Source organism: Geotrypetes seraphini, chromosome 7, assembly GCF_902459505.1.
Source record: "Geotrypetes seraphini chromosome 7, aGeoSer1.1, whole genome shotgun sequence".
NCBI classification, from domain to species: domain Eukaryota; kingdom Metazoa; phylum Chordata; class Amphibia; order Gymnophiona; family Dermophiidae; genus Geotrypetes; species Geotrypetes seraphini.
The window spans coordinates 153,002,756-153,017,598 of record NC_047090.1 but is presented as its reverse complement, the minus strand read 5'-3'; the positions used below and the strand labels follow the sequence as shown (position 1 = coordinate 153,017,598).

At 43.4% G+C, this 14,843-nt stretch overlaps 1 protein-coding gene across 1 annotated transcript in view; it reads right to left on the bottom strand.

Annotated features, from left to right (window-relative positions):
* GPR132 (G protein-coupled receptor 132) overlaps positions 1-3,958 on the bottom strand; it is a 62,307-nt gene extending 58,349 nt beyond the window's left edge. The window contains exon 1 of the mRNA XM_033950780.1: positions 3,857-3,958. The gene's annotated coding sequence lies outside the window, so the exon portion shown is untranslated. The remainder of the gene's footprint in view (positions 1-3,856) is intronic.
* Between the last annotated feature and the right edge of the window lie 10,885 nt (positions 3,959-14,843).

The following is a 14,843-nucleotide window of genomic DNA, read 5'->3' as shown; positions in this document are numbered from 1 at the left end:
GCGCCAGCGCACGCCAGCGCAGCTTAGCGGGAACACTGGTTCAAATGGTTTTATTTATTTCCCCAAATTTATTTTTGTTATACGCATTGAAAATATTTGATATTGCGTTTAAATCAAAATCTCAATAAACTTGAAACGAGTGCCCGTGAGATTGTGGGAGGGTTAAATACTCAAAACTTAGAAGTTTTTGCTACGCCAGCTTTCTGGTATCTTTACATACAGTGGCGTACCTAGCATATGTAACATCCGGGGCCCATCATTTTTTGGCACCCCCCCCCATCTGTAAGAAAAACATGATTTTTAGTAACAAACCACACGTCACACATGAGTACCTAGGAAAAGGCAGCATCTTACATATTGCAGTGAGCAGTACATCAATACACCCATTGTAAAACTAAACAAGCCAGACCAGCACAGATCAATCCTACACCGTCAATCCTAACAGAAAACCATGTCTTTCGAACACACAGAACACAGAAAACACCTTCGCCTAGTAAGGAATATGTAATCACAAACTAACCCCTCCCTCTTTTACAAAACTGTAGTGTGGATTTTAGCTACGGAGGTAACAGCTCTGATGCTCATAAAATTCTGAGCATCAGAGCTGCTACCACCAAGGCTGGTGCTAAAAACGCTTCACAGTTTTGTAAAAGGGGGGATAAAATAAAAATACATAGACAAAGGTTAAATTGAACCAGCAAGAAGCTGGACTCTGCATACAATGCTTCACAGAAACAGTGACACATGTCTCCTAAAGCAATAAATAAATAGAAATTTTTTTCTACCTTTGTCTTCTGTGGTTTCTCCTTTCCTCATCTTCTTGTAACTCTCTTCCTTCCATCCACTGTCTGCCGTCTCTCTTCCCCTATATGGCATCTTCTCTCCTTCTATGCCCCTTCCAGAAACTGTATGCCTCCCCCTTCCATCTCTCCTTTCACCCCATTGGTCTGGCATCTCTCTCCTCGCCTTCCCTCTCCCACACCTCTCCTCATAGTCTGGTATCTCCCCTTCCCTGATTCTCTGGCATCTCTCTCCTTTCCTTTTCTTCCATCTTTCGCTCCCCCTCCATGCTCTCACATCTCCCCCTTCCTTTTCCCTTAGACTGGCATACCTTCCTCCTACGCTCCAAGCCCTGGCATCTCCTTTAATTCCCTCCCTCATCTTCCTTCTCCCTCCAGCTGGGTACCGCAACACTCTTCCCTGCAGCTCTGCACTTCCCCACAATTGCCATGCTTCGGTTCCTCTTCTTCCTTCCTTCCTCCCCCCCCCCCCCGCGGGACCCTGCGGCACCATCAACTCTTACTCCCTCTAATGTCGGCCCTGCAGCTCCAGACTTCCTCGCACCTTCTCCCCTCCCCCTTTGGATCGCTATTATTTTAAATGTTATAGCCGCGGAGCTGTATCCATCAGTGGAGATGTCTAACCTCGGCCTGCCCCGGAACTCTTACTGCAGCAGACGCCCGTCTAGGCAGGAACAGGAAGTCACTGTTGCAGTAAGAGTTCCGGGGCAGGCCGAGGTTAGACATCTCCACTGATGGATACAGCTCCGCGGCTATAACATTTAAAATAATAGCGATCCAAAGGGGGAGGGGAGAAGGTGCGAGGAAGTCTGGAGCTGCAGGGCCGACATTAGAGGGAGTAAGAGTTGATGGTGCCGCAGGGTCCCGCGGGGGGGGGGGGAGGAAGGAAGGAAGAAGAGGAACCGAAGCATGGCAATTGTGGGGAAGTGCAATCCCCCCAATGCGTCCCCTTACCTTACCGACGCGTGTGTGCGCTGTGAAGAGAAACTTTGCGCTGCGATGTAATATTTTGTGCGCGAGCGCAGGCCAGCGCAGCTTAGCGGGAACACTGGCTGCGACCTCGACCCGCTTCACTATCATTCCTCCCGAGCGTATCCGCATCAGGTCCGCTCATGCAAATGAGGGGAAACGGCATGCAAAGTAGGAAGGGCCTCGATTCACTAAACAAATTCAACAACAGACTGGGCTGGCCGATCCAAAAACAAGCGACTGCTGAGGACCAGTCGCTTGTGCAAAATCCCTGCTCTCTGCCGTCCCTCTCTCTGCCCCGACTCTCCTGCTCTTGCCGCCCCGACTCCATGGTTATAACCCGCGGGTTTAAAGCAGGGCTGCACTACGGCACGTTCTGTTAAGTTCCAGAACACGCCGCAGTGCAGCCCCGCTTTAAACCCGCGGGTTAAAACCACAGGCTGGTGAGTATAAAAGTTTTAAAAAATTGCACCGAGAGCAACAACAACAAAAAAAAGCACGGAGTGAAAGTGCATGCGCAGACCATCTACAGGCAAAGAAAATAGTCTGTACATGCGTCAGGATCGCTCTTCAGCGATCCGTGTGGTCGGTTAGGGGCGTGCCTCCGATCGGCCTAATTTGACGGCGGACGTGTTGTGAATCTGGCACCCGGCCACCTCGCAGATCGGATCGCCCACAGATCGGATCGGATCCGTGAGGTTTGTGAATCTAGGCCATAGTCTGGATAGAACCGAAAAGTACAGTTTCAGATATTAGCAGATCCATATTCAAAAGCCCATTGAGAATGTAAGCTATCTAGATAACTTTATCTAGTGGGGCTCATTTAGATAAGCATGCTATTGAATATACTGTAAATAGATAAAAGTTATCTAGATAACTTTAGTACAGCTTGCAAGTTTGGCTGGCTACTGGCTATAGTAAATCCATACCTAGGACCTCTCCCGTGTCACCTTTTAAAAAAATTTGGATAGATTTTGTGCTAGGCAAAAATGTTAACACTGAAGGTTTGCCCAGCTTACTCACAAGTTGAACAAACCTTCTGCCTAAGGGAAGAAAATAAATATTTAAGAGCAGATTTAGCAATTACATTGAGATCTGAAACACAGAATTTCTAAGACATAGGAAAAATTAGTGCCAAAGAGCAATTCCGGATTCCGAGACAATAAGGGCACAATGTTTTGTATTTGTTAGTCTAGACATCTTGCATAGAGAATGACACGGGGACAAATTGTTCCCCGTCCCCGCGGAAACTCATTTTCCCGTCCCGGCGAGTTCTTTTCCTGTCCTTGCCCTGTTCCTGCAAACCCTGTCCTCATCTGCACAAGCCTCAGACACTTTAAAATCATAAGCGTTCAAGGCTTGTGTGGTTAAGGCAGATCTTACAGGAATGGGGCAGAGACAGAGACAAAACTCACGGGGACAGGGACAAATTTTTTCCCCGTGCCATCTCTAATCTTGTAGACACTGTCAGAGTGGGCTGTGGCTGACTGGTTGAGCTGCTGCCTCTGCACCTAGAGATTTGGGAGATCAAATCCCAGTGCTGCTTCTTGTAGCCCTAAGCAAATTACTTCATCCTCCAGTGCCCATCACTTCGAATGTCAGCTTTGAAATGCCAAAGCAACAAAAAGGCAGTACGCACGTTCCCTTTCAACAGCCCTACCCTCTGCTATTACTAATTTTCCATTATGTGAGTATATCCAACTGCAATATAAACACTGAAATTACATCCATCCTGCAGTGGACTGCGGGGGGGAGGTTCTTGGGGGGGGTTCTTGGAGGCGAAAACGTGCCTTACCAAATAAAAGATACTTAAGAGTGAAAACTAATTTGGCTGATCAGTTTGTGAAATCTGCCCTAAATGTGCTCTAAACAATAAAAGGAAAAAGTCATCTTAAAATAGTGCTAGTTTTGAAAGAGCAGTCGTCTCAGCTAATATAGTTTGCCGCTAACTTGCTGTTACTGACTTCCTCTGTAAAGCCACATGACAGACAAGAAAGCATGCCTATCTTAATATTTATCATGTTTTTCCTGTTTTCTGGCACATAGGAGTAGTAATCAGTAAGTAATACATAGAAAGAAAATCTTACCTTCCATGTGTGAATACAGCAGTCTTGTTTTTCCAAGGGTAATTGTATCTGTTTTCGTACAGAGTTTTGGAGCGCTGTTCAAGCGCATTAACCAGACAGTCTAGAAAACAGTTACAGGAAGTTGTGAGAAAATGAACCAGTCTGCTAGCTCAGAAACCTCTCCCAATAAGATGAGCTCACAATAAAAAGGGAAAATGTGTATTTAGTCTGTAAAAGGAGCATAAATTGATGGAGTGCTGAAAAGTTCTCAGCCCAACCAACCAACTTCCTAAATTCTGAACATTATTTTTGACACTGTCACTGAAAAGAGTTATCTTATCTGATTAAATGCCAATTTGCAGAAGCAAAATTCTCTGTTTTTGGCATTGTTTCAGATCATCGATTGAACCATATCTACGTCATTGTCTTCTTGGTTGGGCTGAGAACTTTTCAGCACCCCCTCATGGTGTGAAGAGTTTCACTATCTGGTAACCAGAGCTGAGATTGTGATGTCATAATGCCTCATTCCACCAATAAGAGCCAGTGATGTCACAATGGCTTGACTGTCCTATACTTGGCTCACTTATGCTGCATATGAGTGGGGGTCCTGAAAAGTTCTCAGCCCAACCAACCAACCAACTTCCTAAATTCTGAACTTTATTTTGCTCCTGTAACTGAAAAGAGTGTTATCTTATTTCATTAAGTGCCAATTTGCAGAAGCAAAATTCTGTGTTTTGACATTGTTTCAGATCATTGATTGAACCATATCCACGTCATCCTCTTCTTGGTTGGGCTGAGAACTTTTCACATCACCTCGTATTACAAAAGAAATAGTAGTAGTTATACAGTAAGGGGAAACATCTAACGGCACCTAAGTTAATTAAAAAAACACCATTTAAAATGGTGAAAAACATTAATGTTAAAGTGCCTACCAGTACCTAAAAAATATGTGCCAGAATTGCACCTCTGTAGGTGCTTAAGGTTGCCTAATGCTACTGTGGGCATGGCTAATACTGGAAGTGGAATTAGGCAGCCTAAAGTGCCCATGTAGGCGCAATTTAAACAGTTTAAAAGTTTGTTTTTGCCGGTTTCAGTTTCTTTTACCTCTCGACGGATCTCAACACCTCCCCCCACGGACCGTGAGCACTCGGGGCAGAGCGGGAGCAGAGTAAGGCACACTCTGGGCGTGGGGACAGGGTCATTAGAATGGAATAAACAACTATTAATATAGAAAATGTTTTAATCAGCACGAGTCACTTTCAATGCCACTGGGGTTCTGTGCCAGCTTTTTACCATCCAGATCAGATAAGTTTTTTTCTTTATCTTTATTTCTTCATTGTATGAATGGATGGTAATAGGGGACGGTGGAAACGATGATGGTCCCCCATTGAACCTCAGTTGGTGTTATCACCAGTTCACGGGTTCAGGGTCTGAGTTTTTCACAAAATTATTTATTATAAGTTATATATAATTTGAAGCTGTGATTATTGTTAACAAGTTCTTAAAATCCAGAACATACAAAGTAAAATCAGACAAAGAAAAATCCAAACCTTGGTCCAACCCCTGCGGCGTTCCACAAGGGTCCCCTACTCTCTTCAACCTATTTACGGCCTCTCTTGGCGTTTACCTGAACAAACAAGGACTATCCTCTTATAGCTATGCTGATGACATCACCATCCTCATTCCTTTCGACCAACCAATGCTCTTAATGTCAGACACACTACACAGAACTCTAGCTACAGTTACGACTTGGATGGAAGACCACAAACTGAAACTCAACCCAGACAAAACTAAATTCATCCTCCTAGAAAATAACAAAATCCCAACCATAACCAACTTAGAAATCAACTCTATCAACTACCCTTTGCAAACCACCCTAAAACTTCTAGGTATGACTATTGACAGAGGCTGCACCATGCAACCACAAATTAACAAAATAATACAGAAATCTTTCGCAGTTATGAGAAACCTTAGACAAGTCCGAAAATTCTTCGAAAAAACACAATTTCAGCTCCTAGTACAATCTCTAATCCTAAGTATCCTAGATTATTGCAACATCCTCTACCTCCCCTGCCCTGCAATAATGATTAAACAACTACAGACAATTCAGAATACAGCTCTGAGACTCGTCTATTCATTGAAAAAACATGATCACATTACTGAGGCATTCATCAATTCTCATTGGCTTCCAATCCAGGAAAGAATACAATTTAAATTCTACTGTATACTATTTAAAACTATAAATGGAGACAGCCCAACCTACCTAAACGACCGCCTCATCCAAACCACCTCTACTAGGCATAGAAAAACACACACCCCATTCACTTACTCCCCAATCAAAGAAGTAAAACGGAAAAAACTATACAACGGATTACTGGCCACTCAGGCAGCGAAGATAGACAACCAAGTCTCCAACCTATTGACAATAACCCCAGACTACAAGATGTTCAGAAAGGAAATAAAAACTATACTCTTCAAGAAATCCCTTAATAAAGCTTAATACCATGATAAAGCTTAACCCCCCTCTTACCATCCCCTCCCTAACCCCAGATCCTACTTTTCCCTCTCTTGGAAACCTTCTCTAATCTAACGTTGTAACCCTTCTTCCATAACTCTTTTTGTAATCCGCTTTGAACCGAAAGGTAATGGCAGAATAGAAATCTGTAATGTAATGTAATTCACAACAAAGATAGGCGCCGGAAAGGTAGGCCTAGAAAACCCTGGCCCACATTTCTGCCGCCTAACTTTCCTGGAGGTGCTGGGCTTTGAAAAGCCGTCCGGACCCCCGGATATGTCTTCTGAACGTCTGGTAACCCTAGCTGCACACCAACATCACTAAATTTCTCCACTAGGGAGCTACCCATACCAGAAGTACGTAGCATTTGATAGTAATGAGTGAAGGAAATGGAAGATGTAATTGGCCAAATCAATAAACTAAAATAGTGCTTAAATGTCCAAGCAGACAAGACTGTGCAGCAAAGCATCGAAGAAACTATGCTGAAAGGCACATAAGACTGCAAGACAGGTGAGAAGCTGTGTCGCAAGGCAAGTGAGAGATTGCCCAGGGAAGCTCACAGAAACTGGGTAGCTAAAACCCTCAAATTGTGCTTTATAGAAGCAACTGCATGGTTCAGAGAAATACTGACCCCCCCCCCCCCACATCAGAGCAGATACTACTGACAAACAAATAACGCAAGAAGAAGAGAAAATAATATCCTGCAAACCAGACTATTAGGGGTTAACACGGACATGGTAGCCAAAGAAATTCTGCCCACATAGTCTGAAGCAAATGTGGGTTCTCCTGACTCAGAGTTAGCTGCTGCCCCACAAGAATAGGAAACTTGCAGAACTTGTCAGAATTGTACTGATCACAAGTAATAAAAACACATCAAGATACCCAAAACAGAAATTAACCACGAGGAAGGTCCTTTGTATCAGCTCTCCAAGAAAAGAAGAGCTGAGAGTGATAACATCATCAGTAATAAAAGAAGCCAAGAGACCTTCAAAGCGTGTGCCCACCCCCCCCAGAGATTCCAATATGAAATGTCCTTTCACTTCAGTTGAAGAAGGTAAACTAAGCACCTGAGAGAGAAGACACAACTACAAGTAGCCATGAGAAAGAAGGAACAAAATGGCTGACTGACATTTCAAAAACACACAGCAAAAACTCCAAAAAGCGCTGCCGAAGGAACTTATAAAAGATACAGCAAAAAAGCAGTGAAGTCAATAGTTCTAAGGGTGGTATCTTGGACAAAAATGTGTGAACAGGGTAAAACACCCTCAATTGATGTACACCGCAACCCAAAATAATGATAATGAAACGGGACATCCTCAGTGTGAGGTAATAGCGAGGGGAGGAGAACCTCCAGCGCTTAACTCAATAAGGCAGAGGCGGGAAGCCCCTACCTGCACACCATCACTGGATATCTCCCGTGTGCCTAACACAATAGTGGATAATAGTGCAGTGAATAATCAAAAATCCAATAAATAATAAATAATTAGATAAATCACACAAAAAATGAGAGCTAAGATACAACTCTAAGAAACCCCCCCAGCCAACTCCAGAAAAAGTAAAACTTAGCTTGAATTGACGAGTGGATAATATCCTTCCGATAACCACACATCCAAAACAAATTCAATAACTTGTTCATCAAGCTGTGATTTATCTAATTATTTATTATTTATTGGATTTTTGATTATTCATTGCACTATTATCCACTATTGTGTTAGGCACACGGGAGATATCCAGTGATGGTGTGCAGGTAGGGGCTTTCCGCCTCTGCCTTATTGAGTTAAGCACTGGAGGTTCTTCTCCCCTCGCTATTACCTCACATTGAGGATATCCCGTTTCATTATCATTATTTTGGGTTGCGGTGTACATCAATTGAGGGTGTTTTACCCTGTTCACACATTTTTGTCCAAGATACCACCCTTAGAACCTATTGACTTCACTGCTTTTTTGACATTTCAAAAAGGCACTGAGAGAAGAACAATGCTACCTCAGTGAGGGGTCCTTTTACTAAGGTGCACTAACCGATTTAGCACACGCTAAAGATTAGCACATGCTAAATGCTAAGGCGCCCATAGAATATAATGGGCGCCTTAGCATTTAGCATGCGCTAAATCAGTTAGCACGCCTTAGAACAAGGACCCCTGAAAGAACCAACTGCACAATACCATGGAAATAAAAGTGCCTCATAAATTGAATATTTTAACAATTGGAGAAACTAACATATTTCACAGAGAAATGGTGAGATTAACAAATAGAGCAACTTTAGCACACTGGAAATATTGCCAGTATCATATTAAATGAACTTAAAAAGTATAGTGTTATAAAACCTAATATCACTGTAGAAATGAATCATAGTTGAGAACAGCTGTTTGTAACTTGAAGGTCTTGGGCTGCAGTACCTCATATATTTGTGGGGGAGGAGGGAATAAATTTACCATATTTAACGATGGACAAACCTGGATGCATGGCCCTGCCCTGCTCTACCCGAGCCCCACCTTGTTCTGTCTCCATCCCTGCCCTGTTCTGCCTCCAGCCCCACCCCCAAAAGCCTCATCTCTTTTTTCCCGATCTCCAGGCCACATCTGGAGGGCCTCCAGCACCTGTGCGATGTCCAAAACCTCAACAAACTGCTCGGTTTTGGAAAATTCATCCTGGAACCCGGATAGTCCTCTAAAAAGAGGACATGCCCGGGTTTTTCCGGACATCTGATAACCCTAGGAGGGAGGAGACTCAGTACCATCAAATATTGACTCTAGATATAGGAAACTCCTCAGCCTCAACTGGATTCAGTGAAAACTGTACCAGGAGGTAGCCTCTGCTTAGCAGACAGGGGCTCCTCCTCCCTGAGAACCCCTCCAGGGCCTGAGAAGAAAAGGGACTTGGTACCACCAAGTGTTTCCAGAGAAACTGTACTGTTCTTCCTTTCAAATTAGAAGAAATTTAGCCCAAGAAAACCCCAGAAATAGGCTAGGTGAGGGGCTGAGACAGAGAGTATACTGAGAATTCTAGAGCTACATGATATACTTGAGGAGTAAATCTGCAAGAATTACTTTCTCTGTCTCCATTAGCTGATTTTTCAGCAAAACCCACAAGTCCTGGACTAACCAATGGGACAAGGAGGAACTAAGAAAAAGAACAATTTAAATTAAATCATTAAATTATAGAGAGTGTATGTTTGGGCAGGCTGGTTGGACCATTCGGGTCTTCATCTGCCATGTTACCATATTACTATTAATAACTGAGCTTCCCATCAGATAATGAGGAGAATGCTGCCCCTTTCCCCACCCCAGCCCATGTACCGTCATCTGGGACTTATTCAACAGAGGGAGGCTCTCAAAAAAATCAAGAGAGGCCTAAGACCAACATCATGCCCTCTTGACCTCTGTCTAGTAAAGACAGTACAGGTAGCAAGCAAATATCTCATTGAAGGGTCCACTAAATATGTGAACTCTTCTCTTGTGGAAAAGAAGTTGCCAACAAACCTATAAAGGGCTGTTATACACCCCTAAAGGGCTTTCTTGTCCAGGACATGCTCAAAAATTACTGACTAGTGTCTAGCATCCCTTTTCTGGCAAACTTAAACTCAACTGTCAGCTAAATGGAAGAAACTAACTAGACCAGGGATCTCAAAGTCCCTCCTTGAGGGCCGCAATCCAGTCGGGTTTTCAGGATTTCCCCAATGAATATGCATTTGCTGAAACAAGGCTGCCCTGTGAACTTCTAAAAGCTAAGTTACTCAGCATTTCATATTCTGCTCTTTTCACTGGTTTTCAGCATTATATCTGCTTAATTTCTCTCCTCCTCCCTGTTTCTTACTAAAAAAAAATATTAAAAAAGCACAAAAAAATAAATCCTTCTCTTTCCTCTGTTAAATCTTATTTCCTCTTCCTGCATTTTTGTTTAAAATACTGTGTTTTAGGTGGTATAGAGCCTATATTTCTGGTGCCTGTGGCTCAGGGTGACTAAAGTAGGGAAAATCCTGTTATAAATCCTGTGTTTTAGGGTAGCACTGATAGAACCTGCATTTTTGTTTAAAATACTGTGTTTTAGGTGGTATAGAGCCTATATTTCTGGTCACTTCACAACCAATCAAGTCACTTCACAACCAATCAAGATGACCTTTATTCTATGCAATCACTGCGGTGCTTTAATTCCAAGACATACTATTTGGAGGCTTAAGGCTTGCCCCATCTGTCTTCAACTTGCCAGTATTAAGGACGAGCTCTGCAAACTTAAACAGGAATTGAATACAATTAAAGCAGCTTCCATCACTCCACAAAATCATACCAACTTACCACCTCTACCTCAAAGAATAAAACAGCCCAGGAATAAATGGGTCACAGTAGGCTCAGGAAGACTGCGACATATAACACAGAAACATCCACCTTCACTAATATTACCTCTACAGAATTCCTTCGCTCCACTAGTGCACTGCGATACTCAGGAAAACAGAAGGGAGGTGGGACTTGAACCAATGAAGGAAACTCAAGAGAACAAGAGCACCCTAAGTACAAATAAAAAAGCCAAAAACAGAAAACTATTACTGTTGGGGGATTCCATCATCAGAGGCATTAACCTTGGAACACAGGGCGAGGAGACCAAAATAGTGAAATGTCTTCCAGGATCCTCAGCTACCAGGAGTTCCAGGCAAATACTGACTATAATTAAGGAAGAAACTAAGGATTTTAACACTGATGTTGTTATCCATCTGGGAACAAATGACCTGGCCAACAACTCCACACTTGCAGCACAGAAAGCTTTTCGGGAGCTTGGTGAGGGCGTGAAACCTTTTGTAAAGACTTTAGCTTTTTCTGAAATACTGCCTGCATATGGAAAAGGAGAGCAAAGAGTGAAAAACACAGAGGACTTTAATAGATGGCTCAGAGCCTGGTGTCATCAAGAAGGCTTCAGGTACATAGGAGGATGGGGAAATACATGGAAGGACAAGAAGCTATATTGCACTGATGGGCTACATATTACTACAGCAGGAAAAAGAAACCTTGCAGAGAAATTTAGACAATATTTTTCTAGGCATTTAAACTAGAAGGTGGGGGTGGTGTATGTACGAAGGACAATTATAGAGACCACCCCCGGCAAAAGAAAAGATGTGATAGTAGTAAAGGCTGCAACATAAGCAATATCAGCAACTCATTTCTTAGTATTGCAACGGAAAGTGAAACGACACAAAAATCCATACGAAAAAGGAGATTATCGTTGAAAAATAGCTGGAAAGCGATGACCACAAATGCTCGCAGTCTAAGCAACAAAGTTCATGATCTGCAAGCCCTGATATTAGAGGCAGATCTAGATATTGTTGCTATCACAGAGACATGGTTCAGTGAATCACATGGATGGGATGCAAACATACCGGGATATAATCTTTTTAGGAAGGACAGAGATGGTCATAAAGGTGGAGGAGTAGCTCTCTATGTAAAGATCAATATCCAAGCGACCGAAATGCAGGGGACCTGGGGAGAGGAAGAAGCGATATGGATTGCTCTGAAAAGAGAAGATGGAACTTCTATCTACGTGGGTGTAGTCTACAGACCTCCGACTCAATCGCAGCAAATTGATAAGGATCTGATTGTGGATATCCAAAAGTTTGGAAGGAAAGAGGAGGTTCTGCTGTTGGGAGATTTCAACCTGCCAGATGCGGACTGGAATATTCCGTCTGCGGAATCGGAAAGAAGTAGGGAGATTGTGGATGCCTTTCAAGAGGCTCTGCTCAGACAAATGGTGACGGAACCCACAAGGGAAAAAGCGATATTGGATCTGGTCCTCACAAATGGAGAGAGTATCTCTAATGTTCGAGTGGGTGCTCACCTGGGTAGTAGCGATCATCAAACGGTTTGGTTTGATATAACGGCTACAGTGGAGAGTGGCCGCACGATACTTAAAGTCCTAGATTTCAAACGTACGGACTTTAATGCAATGGGAAAGTACCTGAAGAAAGAGCTGTTAGGATGGGAGGACATAAGAGAAGTGGAAAGACAGTGGTCTAAGCTGAAAGGAGCGATAAAAATGGCTACGGACCTTTATGTGAAGAAAATCAATAAAAACAAGAGAAAAAGGAAGCCGATATGTTTCTCCAACCTAGTGGCTGAGAAAATAAAGGCGAAAGAGTTGGCGTTCATGAAATATAAAAAAACCCAAGAAGAGGAGAGCAGAAAGGACTACAGGGTGAAACTGAAAGAAGCCAAGAGAGAGATACGTTTGGCGAAGGCACAGGCGGAAGAACAAATGGCTAAAAATGTAAAAAAGGGAGATAAAAATTTTTTCAGATATATTAGTGAAAGGAGGAAGATAAAAATTGGAATTGCTAGGCTAAAAGATGCTGGGAACAAATATGTGGAGAGTGATGAGGAGAAAGCAAATGTGCTAAACAAATACTTCTGTTCTGTGTTCACAGAAGAAAATCCTGGAGAAGGACCGAGATTGTCTGGCAAAGTTACATGAGAAAATGGAGTAGATTCTGCGCCGTTCACGGAGGAGGGTGTTTATGAGCAACTTGAAAAACTGAAGGTGGACAAAGCGATGGGACCAGACGGGATCCATCCCAGGATACTAAGGGAGCTCAGAGAGGTTCTGGCGAGTCCTATTAAAGACTTGTTCAACAAATTTCTGGAGACGGGAGTGATTCCTGGGGATTGGAGGAGAGCGGATGTGGTCCCTATTCATAAAAGTGGTCACAGGGATGAAGCAGGAAACTACAGGTCGGTGAGCCTCACTTCAGTTGTTTGAAAAATAATGGAAGTGTTGCTGAAAGAAAGGATAGTGTATTTCCTTGAATCTAATGGGTTACAGGATCCGAGGCAACATGGCTTTACAAAAGGTAAATCGTGCCAAACGAACCTGATTGAATTTTTTGATTGGGTGACCAGAGAGCTGGATCGAGGACATATGCTAGATGTAATTTACTTGGATTTCAGCAAAGCCTTTGATACAGTTCCTCATAGGAGGCTGTTGAACAAACTTGAAGGGCTGAAGTTAGGACCCAAAGTGGTGAACTGGGTCAGAAACTGGCTGTCGGACAGACGCCAGAGGGTGGTGGTTAATGGAAGTCGCTCGAAGGAAGGAAAGGTGACTAGTGGAGTCCCTCAGGGTTCGGTGCTGGGGCCAATCCTGTTCAATATGTATGTAAGTGACATTGCTGAAGGGTTAGAAGGAAAAGTGTGCCTTTTTGCAGATGATACCAAGATTTGTAACAGAGTAGACACCGAAGAGGGAGTGGAAAATATGAAAAAGGATCTGCAAAAGTTAGAGGAATGGTCTAATGCCTGGCAACTAAAATTCAATGCAAAGAAATGCAGAGTAATGCATTTGGGGATTAATAATAGGAAGGAACCGTATATGCTGGGAGGAGAGAAGCTGATATGCACGGACGGGGAGAGGGACCTTGGGGTGATAGTGTCCGAAGATCTAAAGGCGAAAAAACAGTGTGACAAGGCAGTGGCTGCTGCCAGAAGGATTCTGGGCTGTATAAAGAGAGGCGTAGTCAGTAGAAGGAAGAAGGTGTTGATGCCCCTGTACAGGTCATTGGTGAGGCCCCACTTGGAGTATTGTGTTCAGTTTTGGAGACCGTATCTGGCGAAAGACGTAAGAAGACTTGAGGCAGTCCAGAGGAGGGCGACGAAAATGATAGGAGGCTTGCGCCAGAAGACATATGAGGAGAGACTGGAAGCCCTGAATATGTATACCCTAGAGGAAAGGAGAGCCAGGGGAGATATGATTCAGACGTTCAAATACTTAAAGGGTATTAACGTAGAACAAAATCTTTTCCAGAGAAAGTTAAATGGTAAAACCAGAGGACATAATTTGAGGTTGAGGGGTGGTAGATTCAGGGGCAATGTTAGGAAATTCTACTTTACGGAGAGGGTGGTGGATGCCTGGAATGCGCTCCCAAGAGAGGTGGTGGAGAGTAAAACTGTGACTGAGTTCAAAGAAGCGTGGGATGAACACAGAAGATTTAGAATCAGAAAATAATATTAAAGATTGAACTAGGCCAGTTACTGGGCAGACTTGTACGGTCTGTGTCTGTGCATGGCCGTTTGGAGGAGGATGGGCAGGGGAGGGCTTCAATGGCTGGGAGGGTGTAGATGGGCTGGAGTAAGTCTTAACAGAGATTTCGGCAGTTGGAACCCAAGCACAGTACCGGGTAAAGCTTTGGATTCTCGCCCAGAAATAGCTAAGAAGAAAAAAAAAAAAAAAATTTTAAATTGAATCAGGTTGGGCAGACTGGATGGACCATTCGGGTCTTTATCTGCCGTCATCTATTATGTATGTATTGAAAGTAGTGCATGCACATAGATCTCATGCATATTCATTGGGGAAATCCTGAAAACCTGACTGGATTGCGGCCCTCAAGGAGGGACTTTGAGACCCCTGAACTAGACCCATGACAACCTGATTTCAGACCTGGGTATGAAATGGAGATCGCTCCTGTATCCCTGCATGACAATCTCTCCGGAACCATGATTACAAGAAAAAAAAAACCCC